Consider the following 25,214-nt stretch of genomic DNA (forward strand, 5'->3'; position numbering starts at 1 on the left):
AGGCCTGAGGTCTTTAAATTCCTTTGGATTACTGATCTTTGCTAAAAGTTTTATAATTGCCTTTTTCCAGATTGTAGGATAAAAATTTTGTAAAATGCAACTGTTTATAATATTAAGTAATGGCTTTATATATTAAGTATGGCTTAGTTCCATAATAATTTTTTCCCAAGCAATGGCATGTTTTGTGTAATTCCTTATTTGTCTATAATATTGCAAGCGTGCGTCAGTTCTTAGTTTGAAATATTTACGGTGGGCTTTATCCCTTTCCTTCATGAGCAATTTGATAATATCGGTAATCCACGGCGTAAATGGTTTATTGCGTATATTTCTTATTAAAAGAGGTGCATGCCTGTTTATTAAATACACTATATTTCTATTGGAAATTTCAATTTTCATATCTATACCAGGTGTGTAATAATTTTGATCCCAATTTAATTGACTCGCATCCAAATGTAACTGATTTAAATCTATATTTTTATAATTTCTATATTGAATTTGTTTAATGCTATTATTATTCATAGAAAAATTTAATGCTGAAAATACCATAATATTATGGTCAGTTATATTTTTTGATATATTTATGGTCCGATTTTCTTTATTATGGAGGTTTGATTAGTTTTTATTAGATCAATAAGACTTGAAGTGTTTATGTTAAAATTATGTCTTGTAGACTTAGTAATGACATGCTTTAAATTTAAAATATCAAGTAACTGTTGAAGTATGATTTTTCCTGTATTTTGCCTTAAAAAAGCAATATTGAAATCTTTCACACATATGACCTGCTTATAGGAAGGAATAGTTAAACCAAATATTTGCTCCATCCAATCAATAAAATTTATATTAGAGAAAGATGGACGATAAATAGTGATGAACAAAATTGACTTTTTGTTTATGTTAAATTAATTACTAGCATATTTAAATTCGACATAATGTTAAAGTCAATAATTTCAACTATTAATTTACTTTTCATATAGTTTCCCACACCACCTCAGCACGATCTCGCCTGATAAACCTGTAACCTGCTATTCTAAAAGAATTATCGTCATCATTCGATGTTAACCATGTTTCTGATATTGTATTTCGTATATTGAAGAATATAATTAACAAATTCGTCAAATCAATTTTCACTAAGCGGATGTTAGATTGTGCAATACAATAAAAATCTCCTGCAACCCTCGCATATTTCTGAATAATCAATTTATTCTGTTGGTTAACCGTTCGCCACGTGAAATAATTATCCTCCATTACCCCAAAAAACCCACCCAACCAGTAAACGAACTGTAACCATTTTAGCAAAAATGCATTATACCTTTTATAACTCTTTTGTTTTTTTGGGAAACACAAAACTATATAATAAAGGCATACAATATTAACTATTGACAATTGCAGGCCTTTAACACCTCCGCACTTGTACAAGACTAACTATATATAAAACGTGCGTTGGTACTTTAATTAATGAACCAGGTAGCTAAAACTAGTGAATTACAAATAAAATACAGGGTGGCGCATATACTACACGTGATGCTTTAAATGCTTTATACATTTTTTTAAATTATGTTTTTGTTTTTATTACAGAATTGTGTAAAGAAGGCTTGGGATTTGAAAATGCAACAGTACACAATAGAAGAACGAACAAATATCATTGAATTTTATTTTTCAAACAGAAACTCAGTTATCCTGATCTGAAGCAGCATGCATATTGGCAATATTTTAATGTGGATTCTCAGTGTCAACAGCCAAGTACAAAATCCAGCTAGTGCAAGAAATAAAGCCGGCAAACTACCAGCAACGACTTAATTGTGTTATTGAGTAGCAGCAAAAAACAGGAGAAAATCCCGATTTCATTAAGAATTTGATAACGAGTGATAAAGATAAAATAGCAGGGTATGGCCTACAGAGAATTCAAGGACACTTCGTCAGCAAGAGCTGCACTTACTCAAATGCAGTGTTTCGTATGGTGTATTGTTTGAAAGGATCATTGAACCATATATCTTTAAATAAAGCGGGTGCTGCTGTTACTATCGATATTGTAACATGTTGAACAATTTTTTGAGACTAGTTGTGGCACATCACCCTCGTGTTGGGGTTTCAACAAGATGGTGTCACGCTCCATACTGCACAGAACATAATGGTTCTATTATGGGAGATCTTTGACAAACATATCATTTCACATAGGAGCGATTTTAAATGGCTGCCACTGGATTTGACTGCTCCAGAGTTTTTTCTTTGGGGCTATTTAAAAGACAACTTGTTAACAACTGCAAAAAGTCATGCAACATGTTTTAAAAGGAGCAGGACTTTGTGATGCAGAAAATAGGTGTATGTAAACAATATTCTCCAAGTGTAAGTTCAATTTTAACAACATGATTTTAAAATTTTATTTTAACCCTTACGCTGCCCGATGTCACAATTGTGACTTTCTTATTCACTAGTGTTATAAGGATCAAAAAATGTTTAATCTGGGTAGAGAACCGTGCGACATGATTGTGAATAGTGCATTTTATAGGTGTGCACGCGCAAATCGTTTATTTGGACGGGAGTGCATTCTTGTCATAACCTGAAAAGTTTTAGATTATTTTCAACAATGGCTCGTGCAGATAAGTTAATATTTATTTATAGAATTTAGAAGAACAAATAGTGCTTAATATTAAATAGGTTTAATAAACTTCAATTAAGTGTATTGTTTTTAGAGATTGAAAATATCTTTAAAATTGTTGATTCTAAGAATGGTTTTGTGATGTATATCACAATTGTGAGCCACGGGAGTTAACGTGGTTTGGTTTTAATTAAGTTGGATACAATTAATTCTTTGTTACAGGAAGAAGTAAGGAAATTATTGATTTGGACCATCTAAGGGATGTCGAGGAAGCATTGTTCCAACTTCTAGACGAAGTTGGGTCGGATTTAGAGTCCGAGGATGAAGAAGATGAGTTTGAAATTCACGAAAAGATCCCAATTGTAGCACCAAATGAAGCTGATAGCTCTTCAGATTCAGAAGATGATTTACCCCTCATACATTTCCAGACTCTCCAGTGGAAGCATAGAAACTTTAGAAGCAAGGATTTTCCTGTAAAAGAGGACTATGCTCCATTTATCGTAAAAACTGCAAACGAATATTTTGCTAAATATTTGGATGATGATTTTTTTGAGTCAGTCGCAAATTTCACTTCCCACTATTTCTTGCAACAAAATGCAATAGAAAACTTTACCTCTCAAGAAATATAGAAATATTTCGGAATGAATGCTTTGATGGGATGTATTCATCTTCCAAGGATACATATGTATTGGAATGGAAAATATAAGTTCCCATTATTTGATGGGGTCATGACCCGACAAAGGTTTTACATGAAACATGTAAATTTACATGTCGTTGACAATCTTAGCGTATCAGAAGAGGAACAAAAACAGAATAGATTGTGAAGAATACAGCCAGTAATTGATTTGGTTCGCAATAGATGTAAAGCCATTGAAAGAAAAGAAAAGAAAGATTTTTTGGGAAGATGTCCAGTTCGACAATTTGTTAAAAATAAACCAAGACCAGTGGGACTTAAGAATTTCGTTCTTACGACATCTGACGGACTGGTATTGGATTTTGAAATCTACCAGGGCAATACTACCCCACTAAAAGATAGGGATTTAGGCTTGGGACCCTCAATAATATTGCGTCTAGCAGAAACATTACCTCAAAATACCGTAACTACTTTTCAACTATTGTTTTGATGAACAAATTAACGAGTTTGAATATAGATGCAACTGCTACAATTATGTCCAACAGAGTGAAAGGGTTTCATTTTAAAAAAGAGAGTTTAATGAACAGGGGAGAGTCAGAAGAAGTTGTTAGGACCGATAATAAGCTTTGCATTACAAAGTGGAAAAATAATAAATCTGTTTTGCTGATATCCACAGCTTTTGGAAGACAGCCGGAAATTGAGGTGCAAAGATGGAATAAAACAGAAAAAAAGCGTTTAGGCATAACATGCCCAGCTGTTGTTAAATCATACAACGAAAACGTGGGTGGAAATACTATCGATCTTTCTTTCGAACCCGGAAATGGACTCTTAAAGCCATCCTATATTTGTTCGACTTAGCAATAGTAAACATCTGGATGGAGTACCGAAGGGATTGTTATAGTCAAAACCATCGAAGCAAACATATTATGGATCTTTTGGAATTTAGACTTAATCTTGGGGAATATCTGATTGCCGGTACTAAGAAGAGTGTATTGGAGGAAACAGAATGCCAAGAAAATATAGAGGAACAGACTAGCGTTGAAGGCAATGAAATAAAAAAGAGAAGAATGCCTTCCAGTTTGCCCTGTGCAGACAAATGCTTTGATAGTTTTGAACACTGGCCAAAGAATGAAGAAATGAAGAATCCAGTTAAATGCAGGTTAGAAGGGTGCAAAAGTCGGTCCAGAACGCGTTGCCTAAAATGTAATGTTTTTGTTTGTTTAACCAAAGAAAAAACTGTTTTATTTCATTCCATACAAAGTAATAAATTTTGTTTCACAATTGTGCTTTTCTAATGTTGGCTCCCTAGACACACAGTTGTGTACTCCCTAAATCGCTCCCTTAACCCTTTCGATTATTTTTTAAAATAATTTACCGTACCTTTTGACCCAACTTTATCGGCGTAAAATAAATATAAACCGCAAACTCATTTTTTTTTATCTCGGTACTGTAAGGGTTAAAATGAAAAGTTTATAAAGCATTTAAACCAAAACGCTCATTATACGCCACCATGTATATTCAAATTTATAGAACTATTGGAATACATATTAATGAAATATAATTAGAACCTTTGTATAAGAACCTGAGCATAAAAACCTTTTTTCACTTTTTATTGATACATAATACACGAACTTAAATTTTACGACATAGACACATTTATATTTTACATGTAAAATATATATGCTTTTCCATTTTTTTTTCACTGGAATACTACTGAAGTATTGTTATTTGATGTTATTGTTGACTTCATTATTATAGCCCAACTAGGAACATATGCTTGCAGAGTGTGGATGTAATAGTATTTTGTTGGTATCCTCTGAAAAACAAGTAGTTGGTAAAGTTAAAACCTTGAAAATCTTCAGAGCTAAAATTTCTATATTAGATTTAAAAGTTTCCAGTATAATTTTGTTTTGATACTTGTAGGAGTTCTACTTTTCTATACTGACTTTTTTTCTTACAATGACATCTCAAGTTGAAGCAGAAAGAAGAAATACATTTTATGCAGATTAAAATAAAGTTCATCTTTTTCTTCGGATTCATTATTTAAATTTGTAATCTCCTCTATTTAAAATTATGTGGTGTAACCCCCTATATTTCTCATACTTGATGATCTTTTTCGCAGAGTTTAACACTGATAAAACGTCATTATTTTTGTATTTATTATATAGAAAACTCCGAAGTAATTTAATAGTCCCTATGTCAAGTTTCTTTAATTTACCTGCATCCAACCTTATTGTACTTCCAAGAATCTGTTTTTTTTTGTATTCTTTCTAGCATTGTTGCACATTATCAAACACTAGTCTAAAAAAATCTTTACTAAGATCTTTATCAATAATTGTTTGCCTTAACACTACTTATTTTCCTACATTTTTATTTTCACATTTATTTTGTTCTTCAGCATTCCAAATACACAATCGGAGTCTGAGTCAGTATTAACTCCTTTACTGCATACATTATCGTCTTTATTTTGCATTCTCGGGATCCTAAATAATTGATAAAATATACCCTACACTTACACCAAGTCACTTCACTAAATTCACCTAACCTCAAAACGTAAATAACCCGTAGACAAAACCAAAATCAGGAGAAATTCATTACACTATGGCCCTGAATATACCTGGAAGCGCCAACTTATGTAAACATTGTGTGGGGCGAAGTTAAATTTAGGAGAAAAATATAAAATTGTGTAAAAATGTTAATATAAAACTCGACTAAAAAGAGATTTAAAGAAAATTGCAGTGTGTTGCTAATAAACTAGTAAAATTGTTCGAAATTTCATAATTTGCTTATTATTTGGTTTGGAGCGTATGTGTGGATTTCTTCATGTCCATTATATTACATTTATTTATATTTCGTAAAAGTTCATTTTTTATACTGAAAAGAATTTTTTTCTTTTTCAAAATTGATTTTAAAGATAAGTTGGACTATTATGGCTTTAGGTCAAAAAAATTAGATTATAGTTGACACCAGCCATATTAAATTGGGTTATTCCTCAAATTCTTCTATCAAACTAACCGTTCATATTCCTTAGCTATTGTTTCCCATTATTTTTTTGTTTATAGCATAGATCGTTAGGAAACTTTAATTCTATAAGGATTTATTATATGAAGAAATATTATGTTTGCAATATTTATTCATTTTTAAAAAAAACTTAAAATATTTTTAATATTAATATTCTTTGAATAGACCGCAAATTATTTACTTTTAATAAAATCCATTACTTCTACCGGATACCGGATAAATGTTATTAACTTTTTCGGGAAACAAACTTTACTTTAATTATAATAAATGCGCATTTATTGGTTTCACACATCATACTAATTTATTTTAATTTAACTATAATTTTAAGTGAGGAATAAAAAATTTTCGCAGATAATATTAATTACGTTACATTAAATGAAATCGAATATTGGGCTTAATTGTGAAAAATAGTAGACTATTAACCTTTACAACCTCTCTAAAAGCATTATATTTTGCCTATATTTGCCTATATTTTTCTGCTCTTAGTCAGTAAAACTAACGAGTTAAATCAAAAAGTCGATCTCCTGTTAAACGAAAACCAGAATTTAAAACGTGAAATTGCCAGCCTGAAGGAATGTAAGCCGTCAACAGCCCCATCAAGTGTGAACTCCAAGTTGTCATATGCAGCAATAGGCACAAAAAATGACAGCAAAGTTTTGGTTGTAAAACAAAAGTGTCCGGAGAAAGACGTAAAGCAAGTGAAGGAGGATTTGAAAAAGAAAGTCAATCGTACTGTTATTGGAGCCGGTTTATTTCTAGGAAAAGCAACTAAAAGTGGCGGCGTTATCACTAAGTGTGGCAATGAGAAGGAGCTAACTTCGATTCAGTCGCAGATCCAGAACAACATGGGTGACGGCTACAGTGTTGAGGTACCAAAACTTTTAGAGCACAGGATTAAGGTAGTAGGCATTAATGAGTCCGAGTACAACCTATCAGATAATGAAATTTGGGCCAAAATAAAGAGTCAAAATAATGTTCCAGAATCTCCAAACCGAAAAATTCAAATTGTGAGAAAAACTAAAATCGTAAAAAAGTTCAATATGATCTTGGAAGTTGATGCTACCACGTATACAGTGTTTATTGAAAAAGAGAAGATGAACATTGGTTGGAACCGATGTCCCATCTTCAACGAATATGGTATCCGAAGGTGTTGCAAGTGCTGTCGGTATCGTCATTTACTGAAAGAGTGTAAAGAAAATAAAGTGTGTGCAAAGTGTAGTGGACCCCATGATGTTAAAGAATGTAATGTAAGTAGCGTTAAGTGTATCAATTTTGTAGTATCTAATGAAAAGTATGGTCTTAGACTAAACGTCAATCACGTTTCTTGGGATGTAAGTAGTTGTGATTCCTATAAGCGAATTGAAGAGTTACAAAGGAATAAATATATTAAGTAGCAATTGGACCTAAATATTGCACTTAACACCAACATTGTTTATTTTAATTGACAAGGTTATCTAAACAACAAAGATAACATTATTTTACTAGTAAATGACTGGAGGCCTAAGATCTTGCTTTTGAGTGAGACTCACGTAACGCCGGTTATTGAACCATGTGAGTTGATTATTGATGGGTACAATATGGAGCAATGCACTAGTAACAACAGTAGAACAGGTCGGGTCTTGGCCCTTATTAGAAGCGATATTAGATATAAGGTGGGATCTGTATTGTCTATTGGTGATTATGTCTGGTTGTTGTCTTTTGAGCTATCTATGGGTGGAGGTAAATATTTGTGCTCTGTTTTGTACCATTCGCCGCAGAAACAAGATGCCAAATTTATAGAGTTTTTTGGGGAATATTTAGAGCAAGTTAGTGGATTTAATGGCACCAACATTATTCTTGGGGATTTTAATTTTGATTTTTTAAAAAACAGTTTTTATAATAACAAATTATTAAGTATCATTTATACCAATGGGTTTAGTCAAATAATTAAGACTCCAACTAGAATAGTCCAAAGATGTCAGACCCTGATTGATTATTTAATTTCAAATGACAAATCTCTTTCGCATAAAGTTCATCAAACTCCCAAAATTAGTGACCATTCTATTATATCAATTTCTATAGATCAATCGAAGAAACAGCCAATGGATATAGTAAGTTATACTAGGTCTTTTAAAGCATATAAATGCAATAGACTTCAGGAAGAACTGCTCACATGCAATTGGAATAGAAATAGTTCAGATGTTGACTTACTAGCTAATACTTTTGTAACAGATATTAGAACAATTCTTGACAGTATGTGCCCAAGGATTAAAATTATACAAAAACAGAAATCTGCTGATAAAAAATGGATAACTCAAGATATAAGGGAGCAAATGCAGGAAAGGGATCGATTATATAAAAGGGCTACCATAGAAAATAACGACAACATTTGGAATAAATATAGGGCTAAAAGAAATAACATAGTAAACAAGATAAGAGTAGAAAAGGACAGATATTTTGCAAATACCATAAATCTAAATAAAAATAATCAAAAAGAACTCTGGAAAAATCTAAAGACGCTTTTACCAGGACATGTCTAATGAAATAAAGTTTGAAAATGAAATCATTACACAGGAGGATGATATTGCACATAGATTTAATAATTATTTCGTGAATAGTATTGATCTTATTCTTGTAGATATTCCACCTGCAGCAAATGGTCAAACATATTTTATTGAACCACCTTCAGTCTAGAATACCTTGACACAATTTAATAAAGTTTCGATGACTAAAATGAAGGAAATACTTAAAAATCTAAAAAACATTGGTGGTGGGGATAGTGGCATCTCTAAGCAGGTTCTTTGCGATGTTGCTTATGTTGTGATATAGTGATATAGTCAATACATCCTTAAGTACTGGGGTTTTTCCGCAAGCCTAGAAACTTTCTACTGTTGTCCCTCTTCTAAAAGTGCAAAACACTAAACTGTGTAATGAATTTCGGCCAATTAACACCGTACCTATTTATGAGAAGCTCCTTGAAGTATGTGTTAAGGAACAGCTACTCGAACATTGTAATATAAATAAAATAGTTGTACCTAGCCAATCGGGGTTCCGTGAGAATCATTCATGTGAGTCCGTCATTATTAATATAGTTGATAATTTTCTCAGGCCCCTTGACTCTGATAATCTAGTACTTGCAGTGTTTTTGGATTTTAAGAGAGCGTTTGAAACCGTGAGTAGCGAAATATTAATTAGGAAATTACAACAGTTAGGCCTTAGACATAATGTATTAAAGTGGTTTTAATCTTATCTAAGTGGTAGAGTTCAGCGAGTCATGTACAAAAATAGTTCATCTGGAAGTGTTAATGTAAAGCATGGTGTGCCGCAGGGAACGGTCTTGGGCCCCTTACTATTTTTATTGTATGTTAACGATATGGTGGAGGTAGTTCGGGGGTGTAATGTGGTGTTGTTTGCGGACGATACAATGTTATATGTGGTGGGTAAAGACATTCATCAACTGCAACAGGTCATGAACGTTGAACTCAATAACTTATTCATCTGGCTTTGTAGAAATAAACTAAGTTTAAATGCAAGTAAATCCAAGTTTTATATATTTGGCAAGAGATCTAGATTAAGTCCCAGATATGTTGTCCGTACATCAAAGAATTTTATACAGTGCGAACGTAAAGGTTGGAATAAATTCATTTAAAATTCAGGGGTATGTTCAAAAAAAAAACGCTCGGACATGTCGATTTTTATTTTTAACTGCGGGTTTTCTTACTATAATTGTATGTATACAGGGTGGCCCAAAAATAAGTTACGGTCATCAACGTAATTTTTTTAAATGTAAACACCTATTTTTTATTTTAGATTTAGGTTCTACATCAAATTCTAAGTACATTTCATGTACCATGTCCTATACCTAAACTCGACCGTTGACGATTGAACACAATAAAAGGCTATTTTTGGAAGAGTTATTTATATCAAGCAAGAATACATAAAAATATTTTAATTAATTTATTAAGTGTTGAAAATGGCTGCTACGAACCTCTTGGCAATATCCCAGTCGATGCTGAAATTCTTGTAAAACGTTATCGATAATAGAAGGTTCTATCAATCTTATTTCTTCCGTTATTCTAATTTTTAAGTCTTCAATGTTGTTTGGCCGATTAACATAAACTTTGGACTTAAGATACCCCCACAAAAAAAATCTAAAGGAGTCAGATCCGGCGATCTGGCCGGCCATTCAATTGCACCCCTCCGACCAATCCAACGTCCAGGGAAAACGGTATCCAGGTACTGGCGCACGGGACGAGTGTAATGGGCTGGAGCTCCATCTTGCTGATACCATAAGGAATTATCTAATATATCCGGGTCTTCTGGATCGGGGTATAAAGTGGCAAGGCATGGAACCAAGTCATTTTCTAAAAACTCTAAATACCTCTCACCATTCAAGTATCCTTCAAAGAAAAAGGGCCCTATAACCCTGTTTTCAATCACCCCCGCCCAAACATTTACTTTTTGAGGGACTTGGCTGTGGCACTCCATCATCCAGTGCGGATTTTCAGTAGCCCAATATCGGCAGTTTTGCCGGTTTACACTACCATGAAGACAAAATGTTGCCTCATCAGAAAATACAATTTTTTTTGAAAATTGTGGATTAGCATGGCACAAGTCCATAAGTCTCTCACAAAATTCTAAACGCCTATCTGGGTCATCTTCATTTAGTTCATGAACCAATTGAACTTTGTAAGGGTGCCATTTATTTATACCTAAATACTTAACGACGGATGTCTGGGAAATCTGATTTTTTAACGCAATATTGCGAGTCGTTTTATGGCAATCTTCTTCAACTGCCAGCAAAACATTTAGTTGCTTCTCTTCTGATATACTTGACCGACCTTTCGTATAATTATCCCTGACATGACCCAAATCTCGATATTTCTGTTCTATTTTACTGACAGTACTTTGAGATATACGTGGCCTATCAGGATACTTGGCATGATAAATTTCACAGACTTCCATCTGAGTGCGCATCCTGTTTCTATAACCAATTATCATCAAAATCTCTATTCGCTCTCGCTCACTAAGACGTACCATTTTTTGAAATTTTAATTTTATCTTTTGATAAACTTAACACAAGCAAAACTTTGCTTAGGCATCTAAATCAAACTAAATTCACTCAAAATTATTTGATGTCAACAAATTGTGACAAGTTAACAATCAAAAACACCAACCACAAATGTAAATAACCAAACAATAACTGATAGGTTGCTTGATATAAATAACTCTTCCAAAAATAGCCTTTTATTGTGTTCAATCGTCAACGGTCGAGTTTAGGTATAGGACATGGTACATGAAATGTACTTAGAATTTGATGTAGAACCTAAATCTAAAATAAAAAATAGGTGTTTACATTTAAAAAAATTACGTTGATGACCGTAACTTATTTTTGGGCCACCCTGTATACATAAAATTATAGTAAGAAAACCCGCAGTTAAAAATAAAAATCGACATGTCCGAGCGTTTTTTTTTTTTTGAACATACCCCTGAATTTTAAATGAATCTATTCCAACCTTTACGTTCGCACTGTATAACGTCTATTTGTTTAGTTTTAAATTGAAACATCAGATGCTCCCCGATTATATTTGTAATAAATTAAGAGTTTTTGGAGATATGCATAACTATAATACGAGAAATCGTATAGACTTCATATTGGTCGACAGATGTAACACAACACAAATGCATAATTCAGTTCTGTACAAAGGTTTAATTCTATTTAACAACTTGCCCGCTAACATCAAAAATTATATTACTTTAAATCAATTCAGAGGACACTTGAGAAGATTTATCATGAATAAGTAATATTGTGTTTGTTATTTTATTATTCAAATTCAAATTCAAATTCAAAAGACTTTTATTACCACTTAAACATTGTACATAGAAAATTACATTTTTTTATTACAAGAATTTACACAATGCTAAGAGTACTGCGGACTGAACTGCGATTATAAAAACAACCGATAACACATACACGAGCTAGCGCGCATGTGCTGCTCAGACCGTTAAAACATACTAACCTAATTACAACTAAAAGAAGAATAAAGACTTTTCCAATTATAATTATTAAGAAAATAAGTCATTAAATCCTAAAAACATATAAAAGCTAAAAACAAAAAAAATATAGTGTAATAATTTACTATATCAATTACATTAATATAGGTACCATCTGTGCAATAGACAGAGAGGAGGAAGGGCGGCAAAAAACACGAGCCGAGGCTGAAAAACCAGGGCAACACGATGCAAAAATGAATAGATATTCCAAAATGAACCATTTAAAATTTTATTTTTATGCCTGCAAGATCAACAAGACCAGTGTTGATTTAAAAAGTAAGAACTCAAAAATAATTTGGTTGCAATTAAATAAAAATAATTAAATTATATTTTTAATAAAAATTTGGTGGTGTGAATTTGTTAAAATGCCTATGTTAGTTGAGAATTAAGAAGAATTTCTTTAACATATGCAATAAATTTCTTTGGTGAACTATTTTTAATGTAATCCGGTAACTTGTTCCACATATGAATGCCTACATACTGGAATGATTTTTTAAAACCTGATGTTCGATGAAATGGAATTCTAATTAAGTTTGAATTTCTTACATTGTGTATATAATCATGGTGAAAAAATAAGTCTCTTAAATATGGCGGCTGACCTGATTTAATTATTTTGTAAATTAAATTATACATATGACACTTCCTTCTATTTCTCATATTTAATATAAAATGTGAATTTAGATAAGGAGTAATGTGGTCTCTATACGATATATTAAAGGAAAAACGCATACAACTATTTTGCAGTTTTTGCACCGTCCTTGACAGAGATACGGTTAGTGAGTCGCCATATACAATGTCCGCATAATCCACCAAAGACAGTACAAGCGAATTGCAAAGCAAATATTTGGTGTTTGATGGTAACTGATTTTTGTATTGATATAAGTTTTTTAAACGACCGTAAGCAATTTTAATTTTGTTCTTAATGTGGGAGGCAAAGCTGAGATTTGAATCGAATATAACCCCTAGATTACGTTTTTACGTTTTTCCGCAACGGTTGGTATAGCTGTTCCATTAATATTAATTTTAAAATTTGCCATGCAATCTAGAAGATGACTTTTATTTTGTGAAAAAAACATTGCACATGACTTTGAAGCATTTAATTTGAGGTTATGGTTTTCAGCAAACAAAGCAATCTGATTTAAGTCGGCGTTAATTTTATTCTGTGCCACCTGAACGTCTGATATTTTGAAAGAATTATAAATTTGGGAGTCGTCAGCAAATTGGTGCAGCTTAGAATTTTCGATGCACTTATTCATATCAGCAACATATAAAGAGAAAAGTAAGGGGCCTAATATGGAACCCTGAGGCACCCCTTTTTTAAATGACAAAAACCTTGAAAATTTAAATTCACCATCATTCACCGTTCGGACACAATGTAACCGATCTTTAAGATAAAAGCTAAAAAAATTTATGGCATTTGCCGAAAAACCATAATAGTGCAGTTTTGCCAAAAGCATTTGGTGATCTATGGTATCGAATGCTTTACTTAGATTTAAAAGAGTTAGGCAAGTTATTTCCTTTGAATCCTCTATAAACCTGATATCATTAACAATACTGATAAGACTTGTTATAGTACTATAAGATTTACGAAATCCTGACTGGCAATCAGGAATAATTTTTAAATTATAAACATAGTCAGCTATTTCGTTATATACGTGACGTTCTAAGATTTTTGAAATGACAGGCAGAATACTTATTGGCCTAATGTCTTTATAATCTGTTGGACAAGGTATTTTTGGTAAGGGAATGAGTATCGCTTTTTTCCAGTCATCGGGGAATTGGTTTTCTAAGATGCAGGAATTTAAAATATTGACTAATGGCTTAAGACAAAAAGAAAGACATAGTTTAAGATCTCTAATGGAAATTCCATCACCATCTATTGCATTTGACCCTATTTTATTTATAATATCGACAGTTTTATTTTCAGTTATAAGACTTATATTAAATTCCGTCTCAAAGTGACTAAATGTATTTGAATTATAAAAGTTAAGTTTTTCTAATGATGTTGAATTAGTAGGGCCCACGGTGTTCGAAAAAAAATTATTTAAGTCCTCGGGTAAATTGAGATTTTCAGGAATAGGGTCAATTTTTTTTTTAGTAAAATTAAGTTTTTTTGCTTTGTTCCAAAATTCTTTACCCTTTTCTATAGACATTTGCTTGAAAAAAGTAATTTTTTCGCGATTAATTGCGTGTTTAGTATAATTCTTTAATTGCCTGTAATATGACAAATTCACGAGAGTTTTTTGTCGAGTATATTTTTTCCGAGCTTTGTCTCTTAATTTAATTAGATGTTTAATATTACTCGTTATCCACGGCGTAAATGGTCTATCCTTATATAGTCTTGTTTTAAACGGAGCGTATTTATTTATTAAATAGGAAATATTATTGCTAAGTAATGACACTTTTTGATTAATGTCAGAAATATAATAAATATTATGCCACTGTAGCTGCTGGGCCTCCTCCCCAAATGAAGTCATGTTAATACTATTGTAGTCCCTGGACCTAACAACTTTTTTACATAATTTAGATTTTGGTAAGTTTAAAATCGCTTGAACTAGATTATGATCAGATATGGACTCCGATATACAGGTAGATTGAGAGCTAAGACTAATAAGGGTATTAGACCGATTGTTGATTCTAGTAGGGTTATTAATCAGTTGCCGAAGATCGAATACTTCCAAAAGATACTTAAAGTTTTGAGTTGCTGCAGTTGGTCTAAGTAAATCTATATTTAAGTCCCCCATAAAAATTATACTATCATAGCATGGAACAGATATAGTAAAAATTTCTTCAACAAGTTCAAGAAATGTAGGCATGCTAGAAGAAGGTATTATGTAGTTTATTAAGTTTTATTATAGTATGCATTGTTTCCGCTCCAATAATCATCTTGATTGTGGGTTTATCTGTTGACTGGGTATTTTTGGGCCAACCGGGATACTGGTTAGAGCTTCTTGGAACTACCGAAGCATTTCTAAGTATCACACGGGGGGACCAATTTGTCTGGTCAGCAAGGTCAACCAAGTTCCAAATGTTTGTCATCGTCTGCTTGCAACCGAACCGACTCGATCAACCTGAGTCGACATTATTTTTATTATTATAAGGCAAACAACAATTGACTGTGCTTATAATAAGTGGGGCAAGGAAATAATGTTTAGGTTAAGTCTAGTTTTAATTTATGGTCTACCTCTGACAGGATATTTCTGGAACGGGGATGCTGTTTCTGGATTACCGAGACCATCCATGGACAAACCGGAGTGTCCTGATACAGTTATGGCCAACTTATACTTTTAGTTTATTTTTGATTTATGTTTTTATTGAATGTAGCTTTTGTTAAATAAAGATATTATTTATTTGCTTTACAGTCATTTAAGGATTGCTTCCGTCGTCTGGGCACCGCGATATGAGGTGTATAAAGTGAAAACAATGCAAAATAAATTTTTAAGATTTTGAAACTATAAAAATGCCGGTACATTTAACTAATTTTATAAAAAATAGAGTTAAATATCAATTATATTCTCTTAAAGCACATTTTTTTTTCTATGAACTAATTAACTATCATATTGACTTGCGTCATCTATTATCACTAAAGCGTGGATTTATAAGCGTAAAAATAATAAAAATACTCATTTAAAAAAGCATGAAAAATTCCTAAAATAAGCATAAAAAATGGCATAAAAACTAAAAACTGCACTATAAGAATACAATATGAAATACTTCTAAAACTGAAATATGTACTAGGCAAAAAATAAGACAATAAACATTTTCGGTACTTTTTATTTAACTTTGATAATATGAACTAACGCATCATTAATAATGATTTTTTTTACAAAAGAAACATCAGCTCATATTATTCAGGCTTGAACGATGCAATAATTAAATATTTTTCTAAATTATCCACTAAAAATCCCATTCTTCTATCACTCAAAACAAGTTTTAAATGGGAGAAACTTCTTTCAACATCTACGCAGGTAATTGGATCATACTTAAATTTTGGAAATAAAGCAGCATCAGATATAGCAAGGTCTTTTACAAAATCTCTTTTAATCACATTTGAAATTTGTTTTAAAATTTTATACCCTGTATTTTTGTTTAAAACTTCATTAAGCATATTATAAATTATTTTTCCAGGTCCACCATGTACTTTTAGGCAATCATTTTAAAAATTTTCAATTATTTCCATAGATTCGACTAGAGCAAGACCCTTTTCTTCAAGTTGCGTGATGGCCTTGCTCACAAAGTTATAGTTTGTGTTAATAAACGTCAAACTCTGCTTAAATTCTTAATTTTTGACTATCTTTTGGCACTTTAAAATTGATTCGGAAGAGGATTCAAAAAGATCTAATACGATTTCCTTGAAAGATTAAAAATGGTTAGCATAATAGTCAGCAGCGTCCAGCCAAGTACCCCACCTTGTAATAATGGGTTCAGGGGGTAGTGGTATACCTGGCATCCTTTCTCGAAATAATTGAGCTCTTAATGGTGCTTTTACAAAAATCTTTTTTCCTGTATTTACCAAAGGGAAAAACAATTTATTGTTTTCATACTTTAATTCTGAATGGCCTCTTATCCATTCCTTCACACTTGGTTTTACTTTTGGCATTATTTTTGTTAAATGTTAATAAATAACTCATTTTAAAAGCTCTGCGATTTAATATCTTACGTCGGCAAGTAAATTCGCCATACGAACGAAACTCCTATACGATAAACAATATTTATATAAACTATGAATTTCTTGATTGGCCTCTCCTTCAGAGATTCCCGAACTGATCCAAAACAGAACGCGGGATAGGATGCGACGTAATGGCCGCAGAAGGATAGCAGGCTCTACTAGATATTTGCGTGCGTTGGGCATTTATTAAGGAAGGAAAATAAGCTTTGTGATGGGGATTTGTTGCTTAATATTTCCGTGTTATTAAAATAAGATTATTTATCAGGAAAAAAATGTTGGCACATGAAGTGCAAAATATGCATCACATATATCACTTCTGCTCCAAATATGCATGAAAATAAGCACAAATAAAAAATATGCATAAAACTAAAAAAGGCAAAAGGGCACGAAAAAAAAGTTACCAAAGGGCTTCATTTCTTGTAATTCATATGTATGTATGTTCAAATTAGCTTAGCCATCAAAAATTGCGTATGGCATTATTTTTATTAATCCGCGCTTTAATTATCACCAATACCTTTTCATATAATTCAGTGAAATTATGCTTTCATCATATAACTCCAAATTTTTCAGCGTGGATTTATTTTGTCACTCTTTTTCTTTGTTTTAACCAGAGAATTCTTATGGATCTTAGTATTAATTAGCAACAACACTAAATTGGAAACGTAGGGCTGGTATTTTTGCTCTTGCATAATATTTTACTTAAGCACTCTTGGAAAAATTTGTGATTAGATATTTTTATGAAATTTGGTACATGTATTCTATGCATCATGATGCATTTTTTGATGGACAAAAAAATACTTTCTTGCCAGTGGCGTCCCTACAGCTCTTCTATTGAATATTTTTAGTGAAAAAAATACTATGCCACTGCTTTTTCTTAAGATAAAAATTATTTTTAAAATTGTCAATCACTTTTCAGCAAATTTAATTTTTTGTTTTTTTTTGTTCGACGCATAGTTTTTGCTTAAAAAATTTAAAACAATTTTACTTCCCGAAAAATTTGATGCGGTATGAAAATGTTTGTTCGTCAATTGCAAGCAAATTAAGGCATCAGATTTATTACAAGAAGTACAAAAAGTTAAAAAATTTAAATAATTTAAGAAATACTCATGTTATTAACGCGTTTAAAAAGTAAATAGGAATAAAAAAGTGCCGTAGCTTATAACGCAATAAACGCGTCTTTATTTAACGTAAATAAAATCGCGGAGTCGTCTATGCATGTTTGTTATTGAAGCAATGGCAGCCATGCATTTCGTATATGACCTCGTCGATGGTAACGCAACAGAAGCCAGACGTATTTATCAGGAAAGGTATTCGAATCGGGTCCTACCAGATAGCCGAATCTTTTCAAATATTCATCGTCGGCTTAAATAAACTGGTTGTTTTAAGAAAGGTACTTCGGAAGGTAGACCTTGAACTATCAGAACACGGTGCTACAAGCAATCGAAGAACATCAAGCACAAGATGAGTACGAGGAAGATGGCAAGAACTTTGCATATCACGTTACAGATAATAATAAGCCTTTATTTCCAACAGGCAACTTGCCCAATAACAGGAAAAAGTTGTAAAACAATAAAAAATATAGTTTAAAAAAAACACACAAACAAACCTAAAAGAACGAAAAGAAAAGAAAGAAAGTAAAGTAAAATAAAGTCACAATCTCAAAAGTTATGCAAAAAATTAGAACAAATAATTATTATAATGATATAAAAACCCAATTATAAAAGTTTAACAAGTTAATCACATATTCAAAAAAATTAAATTAAATCAACTGCAATATACCTACTAACTATAACTTGAACACATGGGTCTTAATCCCAAGAGTAATGATCCACCAAGATATCGACAATCACATGAACCGAAGAGAAATTTATATCGCACATGTGACAGATCCGATTAAATATAGCGCATATTGTATATAGTGACGATTTCAATAGGATGTTAGTATGAGGTCTTAGCAGAAAGAATGTTAGGGGATGTCTAGCATTAAGCCTAGGCACCATGAAACGTACACCAGAAAGAAGTACAGGACTATAAATGAATCCATTCAGTAACCCATGCAGGAATTTTACGATTGAAGCGTTCCAATAGTTGCCGATGATCAAACCCTCTAACCGGATATATGCCATCCTGCCTAAAGGCCAAAAACTTAGCAAATCTACGCTGAATAGATTCAAGGAGACCAACATGATTCTGATAGAGCGGGTTCCATATGATGCAGCCATCTCCAGTTTTGATCTCACAAAGCAACAACTTCTAATTATGAACCCAAGCCTTCTCAGGGCTGACTTGACTATGTTGTTGAAGTGTGGAACGAATGTAAATTCAGAGTCAAAGGTGATACCAAGATCAGTAATTTGCTCTAATCTACTCAAAATAGTATCATTAACAAAGTAATTAGAATTTAAGGGTGTTTTTGATCTAGAGTAACTGGCCACACTACATATAGCCACATTCAAGCCTAACCTGTTAACAGCGCACCATACCTCCAATGTATTTAGATAGTTCTGAAGAAAAACACAATCCTCCAAACCATATACATTTAAATATAGCTTCAAATCATCGGGAAAAGCCAACCTATGACAAGTGAGTGACTCAATCAAGTCAATCAGATGATCTCCTTATAATTTAAAGGGAAAATGTGTAAATTTTTCTTCTTTTTGCTTATTTTCCAACTTAAGATAGATTTCATGGATTTCACGGGTTTTTTATTATCTTCTTTCTATAACTGCTATCTATGTAATTTGGTATATCTTTTTGTTCATGTAATTAGAGGTAAAGTTAATTAGCCCTAGGCTAGAGTTCGCCTTTATACATTTTGGTATAATAAAGACATTATTTATTTATTTATTTATATTTGTCATTAAATTGTTTGACGCATTTTGGTTGATTTAAGAGTACAGGCATTACTTCCCAGAGATTTTCCGCAGCGAGTGAACTTCTGTCAGTGGCATCTCCAGAATATTATACTAAATCCACAGTTTGAGTCACAGATTTTGTTTACAGATGAAGCAATTTTTTCTCAGAACGCTATTCAAAATTTTCACAACAATCATTTTTGGGCAGAAGAAAACCTCCATACCATAAGGGAAACCCATTTTCAACACCAATTTTTGGTTAATGTTTGGGTAGAAATTATTGGTGATTACCTAATAAGCCCATTTTTCTATCAGGGCGCCTTGATGGTCGGTCATATTTCCAGTTTCTCGAAGAAGAACTGCCTGGGCTTCTTGAAGATGTGCCACTTCTGTTAAGAAATCGAATATGGTACATTCACGATGGTGCCTCTGTTCATTTTAGTTTAATTGCTCGAAATCATTCAAATACCGTTTATCCGAATCAATGGATCAGTCGCGGAGGACCACAACAATGACCAGCAAGATCTCCCGATATGAACAGCTTAGATTTATTTTTTTGGGGGGCAACTTAAGACTCTAGTTTATAAAACTCCCGTAAATACTCTAGAGGATTTAAGAGACCGAATAGTTGCCTCGAGTGAAATTATACGAAATACGCCGGGAATATTTGTGCGTGTGCGTAAGTCCATGCGTAGACGAGCGAAAGCCTGCCTACTTAGTGAAGGTGGCCATTTTTAACAATTTGTGTAATCAGTGTAATTAAAATAAAATACATTTGAGCCGTTCATTTAAACTTACACTCAATTAAACTAAGTTTCATAAAATTAAATACCTAAAACCCGTTTTTTGTACTTAAAACCTTGTTGTTTTTAAAGTAAAATTAGGTAGGTATTTCAGAACTAATTGCCAATTGATATTAATCATACTCCATAGCTAAAAAAAACATTTAATGGTATTTAACACCAACCACTTATTTTTTAAGACAAGAGCTATTGCCATCATCGATGTTTATGCATATAAACGTCATTTATTTATGCATCACTAGATAAAGTAAAATTTTACATTTAGAATCACAGCTCGTTGATTATGGTTATAGCAACGAGCGATAAGAAACATGCATAGGCGACTCCGCGACTTTATTTGTTATTGTAGCGGGTTATCCAATTCGAGGTTGGCTAAGTACAACCCTGCCGTTTGACACCTGTTAGAAATAAACATCATGTGAAGCGTTTTTTAGTTGAAGGTTTGCCATTTATAAATATGGATCGTTTAACAGTCGAATAACGTACTAAAATTATTAAATTGTTCGATAACAATGTTGATTCTTCTGTGTCAACGTTTAGAGCTTTACGAGCTGATTACAGTCGACATAATCATCCTACAGTGCAAACAGTCTCGAATACAGTAAGAAAATTTGAAGAGACTGGATCGGTTACTAATATTGTAAGGCACGTGCATCACCAGTTCGTTCAGCTGAAAATATCGCTGCTGTGGCTCAAAGTGTGCAGCAAGACCCAAATTTATTAATTCCTTGGCGTGCTCAAAATTTGGGCTTGTCTTATGGCTCACTGTGGCGAGTTTTGCATTTGGAATTACAGCTCCATCCAGAAAAAGTTACTCTATGGTGCATTATGGTCTGGTGTTGTTATTGGTCCGTATTTTTTTCAAAACGATCGTGGGAGAGTCTTAACAGTAAACTCTGAGCAGTATGGAAGCATGTTGACCAATTTTTTTCGGAGAGAAATCAAAGAAAAAGATCTAAAAGACATGTGGTTCCAACAGGACGGGGCCACAAGTCACACAACACAGACCAATCGAGCTCTTTTGCAAGAGAAGTTTCCAGGACGTTTAATTTCAAGATTAGATGATATCTATTGGCCCCCAAGATCCGGTGATCTTACACCTTTGGATTTTTTTTGTGGGGCTATGCGAAAGATCGTGTTTACGCCAATAACCCTCAAACTCTTCAACAACTTAAAGCCGACACTCGTGAAGTTCTTGCCGAGATTGAAAATTTTCTTAAAAGGATTGAAGTTTGTCAGAGGTCCCGAGGTGGACATTTAAATGATATTGTGTTTCACATATAATGGACTGATTCAATCTTTAAAAGAAAATAAAAATTTCGTCTTCATCTAAATATCTTATGTGTTTTATTTAAACTTTACTTTCCCAAGCATAAAATGGATAATCCTGTAGTAGTATTTTCATACTTTCTGTAATAAATCTGATTCCTTAATTTGCTTGTAATCTACGAACAAACATTTTCACACCGCATCAGATTTTTAGGGAAGTAAAATTGTTTTTATTTTTTTAAGCGAAAACCATGCGTCGAAAGAAAAAAAAAAGAAATCAAATATGCTAAAAAATTATTGGGGATTTTAAAAATAATTTTTATTTTATGAAAAAACAGTGGTGTAGCATTTTTTCACTAAAAATATCCAATAGAAGCCCTGTAGGGAAGCCACTGGCAAAGAATTTTTTTTTTTACTGCGTCTTGATGCATAAATGCATAACATGTACCAAATGTCATCAAAATGTCTACCATATTGCTAAGTTATTATTAAAAAAATGATTTTTTTTGAAAACTTTAACACCCTGTGCCTCAAAAATTGAGACGTTTAGGACATAGGTTAATAGGAACTTTTTTTCTTAAAATGGATCCAGGAGTCCCCTTAAAAATTAGTAGGTCTTTAATGAACCCCTGTACAATTATGTTCGTCTTGATGATAATGTACGCTCGCTTCCCCTCTCTCTTTCTCAGTGTGGTACGGTGGCTAAAGTTTGATTCAGCGAACACCAACATTCCCTGCATTATTATGCGCTAATAGGATAAAATGGTTTAAATATAATATTAATTGAAATTTGATGAAGATTATTGTGTCAAAACTTATAATACCTCGAACACAGGAAAACACTTGTAAAATTATATTTTCTTATTTTATATAAAAGTTGCGTTATCAAGTGGCCATTCTATGAACGTAAAAATAATACGGAGCAAACTTTTATTACATCACGTTAATGATTTATTTTTTTACGACAATACTTTACGAGAGCAATTTTAAGAGGCGACGCTCGGTAATTAACAAAAGGCATTTAAAGGCCGAGAAATTAGTAAATACAAAAGACATGATTTCGCGTTAAGCTTTTAAAGGCAACTTTAATTGGGTTATTTTTTTCGATTTTTTCTCAAATATATATAAATTAAAATTTCTCCAATATTAAAATTTAATTTTAGCCGAAATTATTTTCTTATGCGACTTTGGCGGTACGATATAATACCTGTTCAAATATTTGTTATTTTACTTAATTTTTTATGGTTTTAATTCTGTATAAAATTAATTAAAAATATTGTTTATAGTTTATTAAATTTTGTTCTATTTAAATAAGTAGAAAAAAGTGTACCTTTACCTTATTAATGCCAATAGGTTCTGTTAATCAGTAACTGATGGAGTAAACATCTTAAATAAAAACACCATCATAATCACCACTACAGTAAATATACCCAAAACACTTAAAATATATTGAAAATGTGCCAAACAAGGGTAACATTCTTTAACCACAACACTATCGCTACTAGCACTTAATTTTCTTATCCTATTTTCACTATAATTGACTTCATCGTCTTCAGGGCATCTATCTAGCAAGGCGATAGAATCCATTTTACGAAAATTGTAATTGAATATGTGAGAAGCTATCTGTATGTTTAACCAAAGGTAATTGCGAATTGAGCTGGCTGAATTAATTGAAGTCAATGAAAAGGTTAAGAGGCACCTTGGGTCTTGTCATTAATTTAATCATTTATATTAATGGTGTAATTGGCTAATATATGTTATATTTTTTAAGTGCTTTTGCATTTGTCTACTTTATACATATAAAAATATCATGTTTCTACCTGATCATAGAAATTAAAAATTAAGCTCTTTGCCTTGAAATGTTAATGAAATGAATAATAGTGCACAGTTTTTTTACCTATCCACATTTCTATTCTGTTTTCTAATGAGATAAAAGTAAAATGGATTAAGAAAAGAAATAAATGAGAAATTTTATTAACTCCTTTGGTAGAGTTATGAATACATTATGAATATACACTCACTGGCTCTGAGAACGAAGCACTTAACATTGTATAAACAATTTATTGCTGTATATGTTATGCTCAATAGTCGAATTCGGGCATTGCCTGAAAAATATACGCAATTTTATATGACTATTGAGTATTTTAAAATAAACAAAACTAGTTTTGCGCAATATGAAATGAACAGAACTAGTTCTGTATATTTCTGTGTTATCAGCACTAGTTTTGCTAATTTTGCAGCCTCCCAAAACCAGCTAAAAAGTAGGGTTATGTTTGTGTTGTTGTTTTGAATTTATTTCGTTTGTGCTCGTGAAATTATAAATATCATAATTATTTTAAGTACGATATTTAACCATTTACCTCTATAAAAATGCAAGCTGAATTCGAGTCACATTAGTTCGGTTATTGGAGGCTTCAGGTACTCAAAAACATATTCTTATGGGGAAAGATCATTACCTCACTATACTTAATGATGTAAAGGAGGCAAGTTTGTGCAAAGCCCAATCCAAACCCCTATCTGCTAAACAGTACAGAAGAATAAAGCGTTTTGATATAATAAGTATAAGTGGCATGGAAAAGTTAATTAAAAAACGCAAAGAAGATTCTGATGCTATACTATATTTTGTTTCCACGGATGAAGTGTTTCCTATCGTTCACCAGGCACATATTTCTACGGGTCATAAACGGCATAAAGGTATGTCTCGGAACAACACTAATTATTTACTAAATCTAATGTTAATATTGTACAATGCAAGTACCGCCCCATTGGCTAGAGAAGCCGTTAAAAACAGCTAGATATTACAAGATCCTATTGGCTGGTTTAGTTTACAAATTGGTTTGGGTTAGTTCAGGTTGGTTTGATTACCTTAAGTTGGTTTGATCTGGTTTATTTTGATTTAGCGTGTCGAATAATCAAAAAAAACTAACTTAAGCTAATCAAAACCAACCTGGACTAACACAAACTAATTTGTAAACTAAATAACCCAATAGAATCCTGAAATATGTAGCTGTTTTTAACGGCTTGTCTAGCCAATGGGACGGCACGCTATGATGCGTCCGGGCGGTACTTGAGTTGTACAATATTAAAATAATTTAGTAAATATGCCTCCCGCTACCGGTATCCAAACAAATGGTAGGAAATTATAGGATAACGACAAGAATTAACAATAACTTATAAGGTTAGTTAAAATTATTGGCAACCAATAAACTAATATTTAGGTTATTGATTGCCTATAACGTCTTATTACCGGGATTTATTCGGACACCGGTACCGGCACGTTAGATCTCAATCTAGAATTTTTTTATAACGCATGCACTTTGTTTCAGCATTGGAA

The 25,214-nt window shown here is 32.4% G+C and overlaps 1 protein-coding gene across 3 annotated transcripts in view; it reads right to left on the bottom strand.

The window, feature by feature from the left end:
- Positions 1 to 25,214, bottom strand: part of LOC126735066 (uncharacterized) — a 207,905-nt gene that overhangs the window by 31,924 nt on the left and 150,767 nt on the right. The window contains exon 1 of one of the 3 annotated variants that reach the window (XR_007660270.1): positions 23,217 to 23,497. The exons of the other annotated variants lie outside the window; for them this stretch is intronic. The gene's annotated coding sequence lies outside the window, so the exon portion shown is untranslated. Of the gene's footprint in view, positions 1 to 23,216; positions 23,498 to 25,214 lie in introns of those variants that run through there. 3 annotated transcript variants of the gene reach the window in all.

This window comes from Anthonomus grandis, chromosome 4 (assembly GCF_022605725.1).
Source record: "Anthonomus grandis grandis chromosome 4, icAntGran1.3, whole genome shotgun sequence".
Lineage (NCBI taxonomy): Eukaryota > Metazoa > Arthropoda > Insecta > Coleoptera > Curculionidae > Anthonomus > Anthonomus grandis.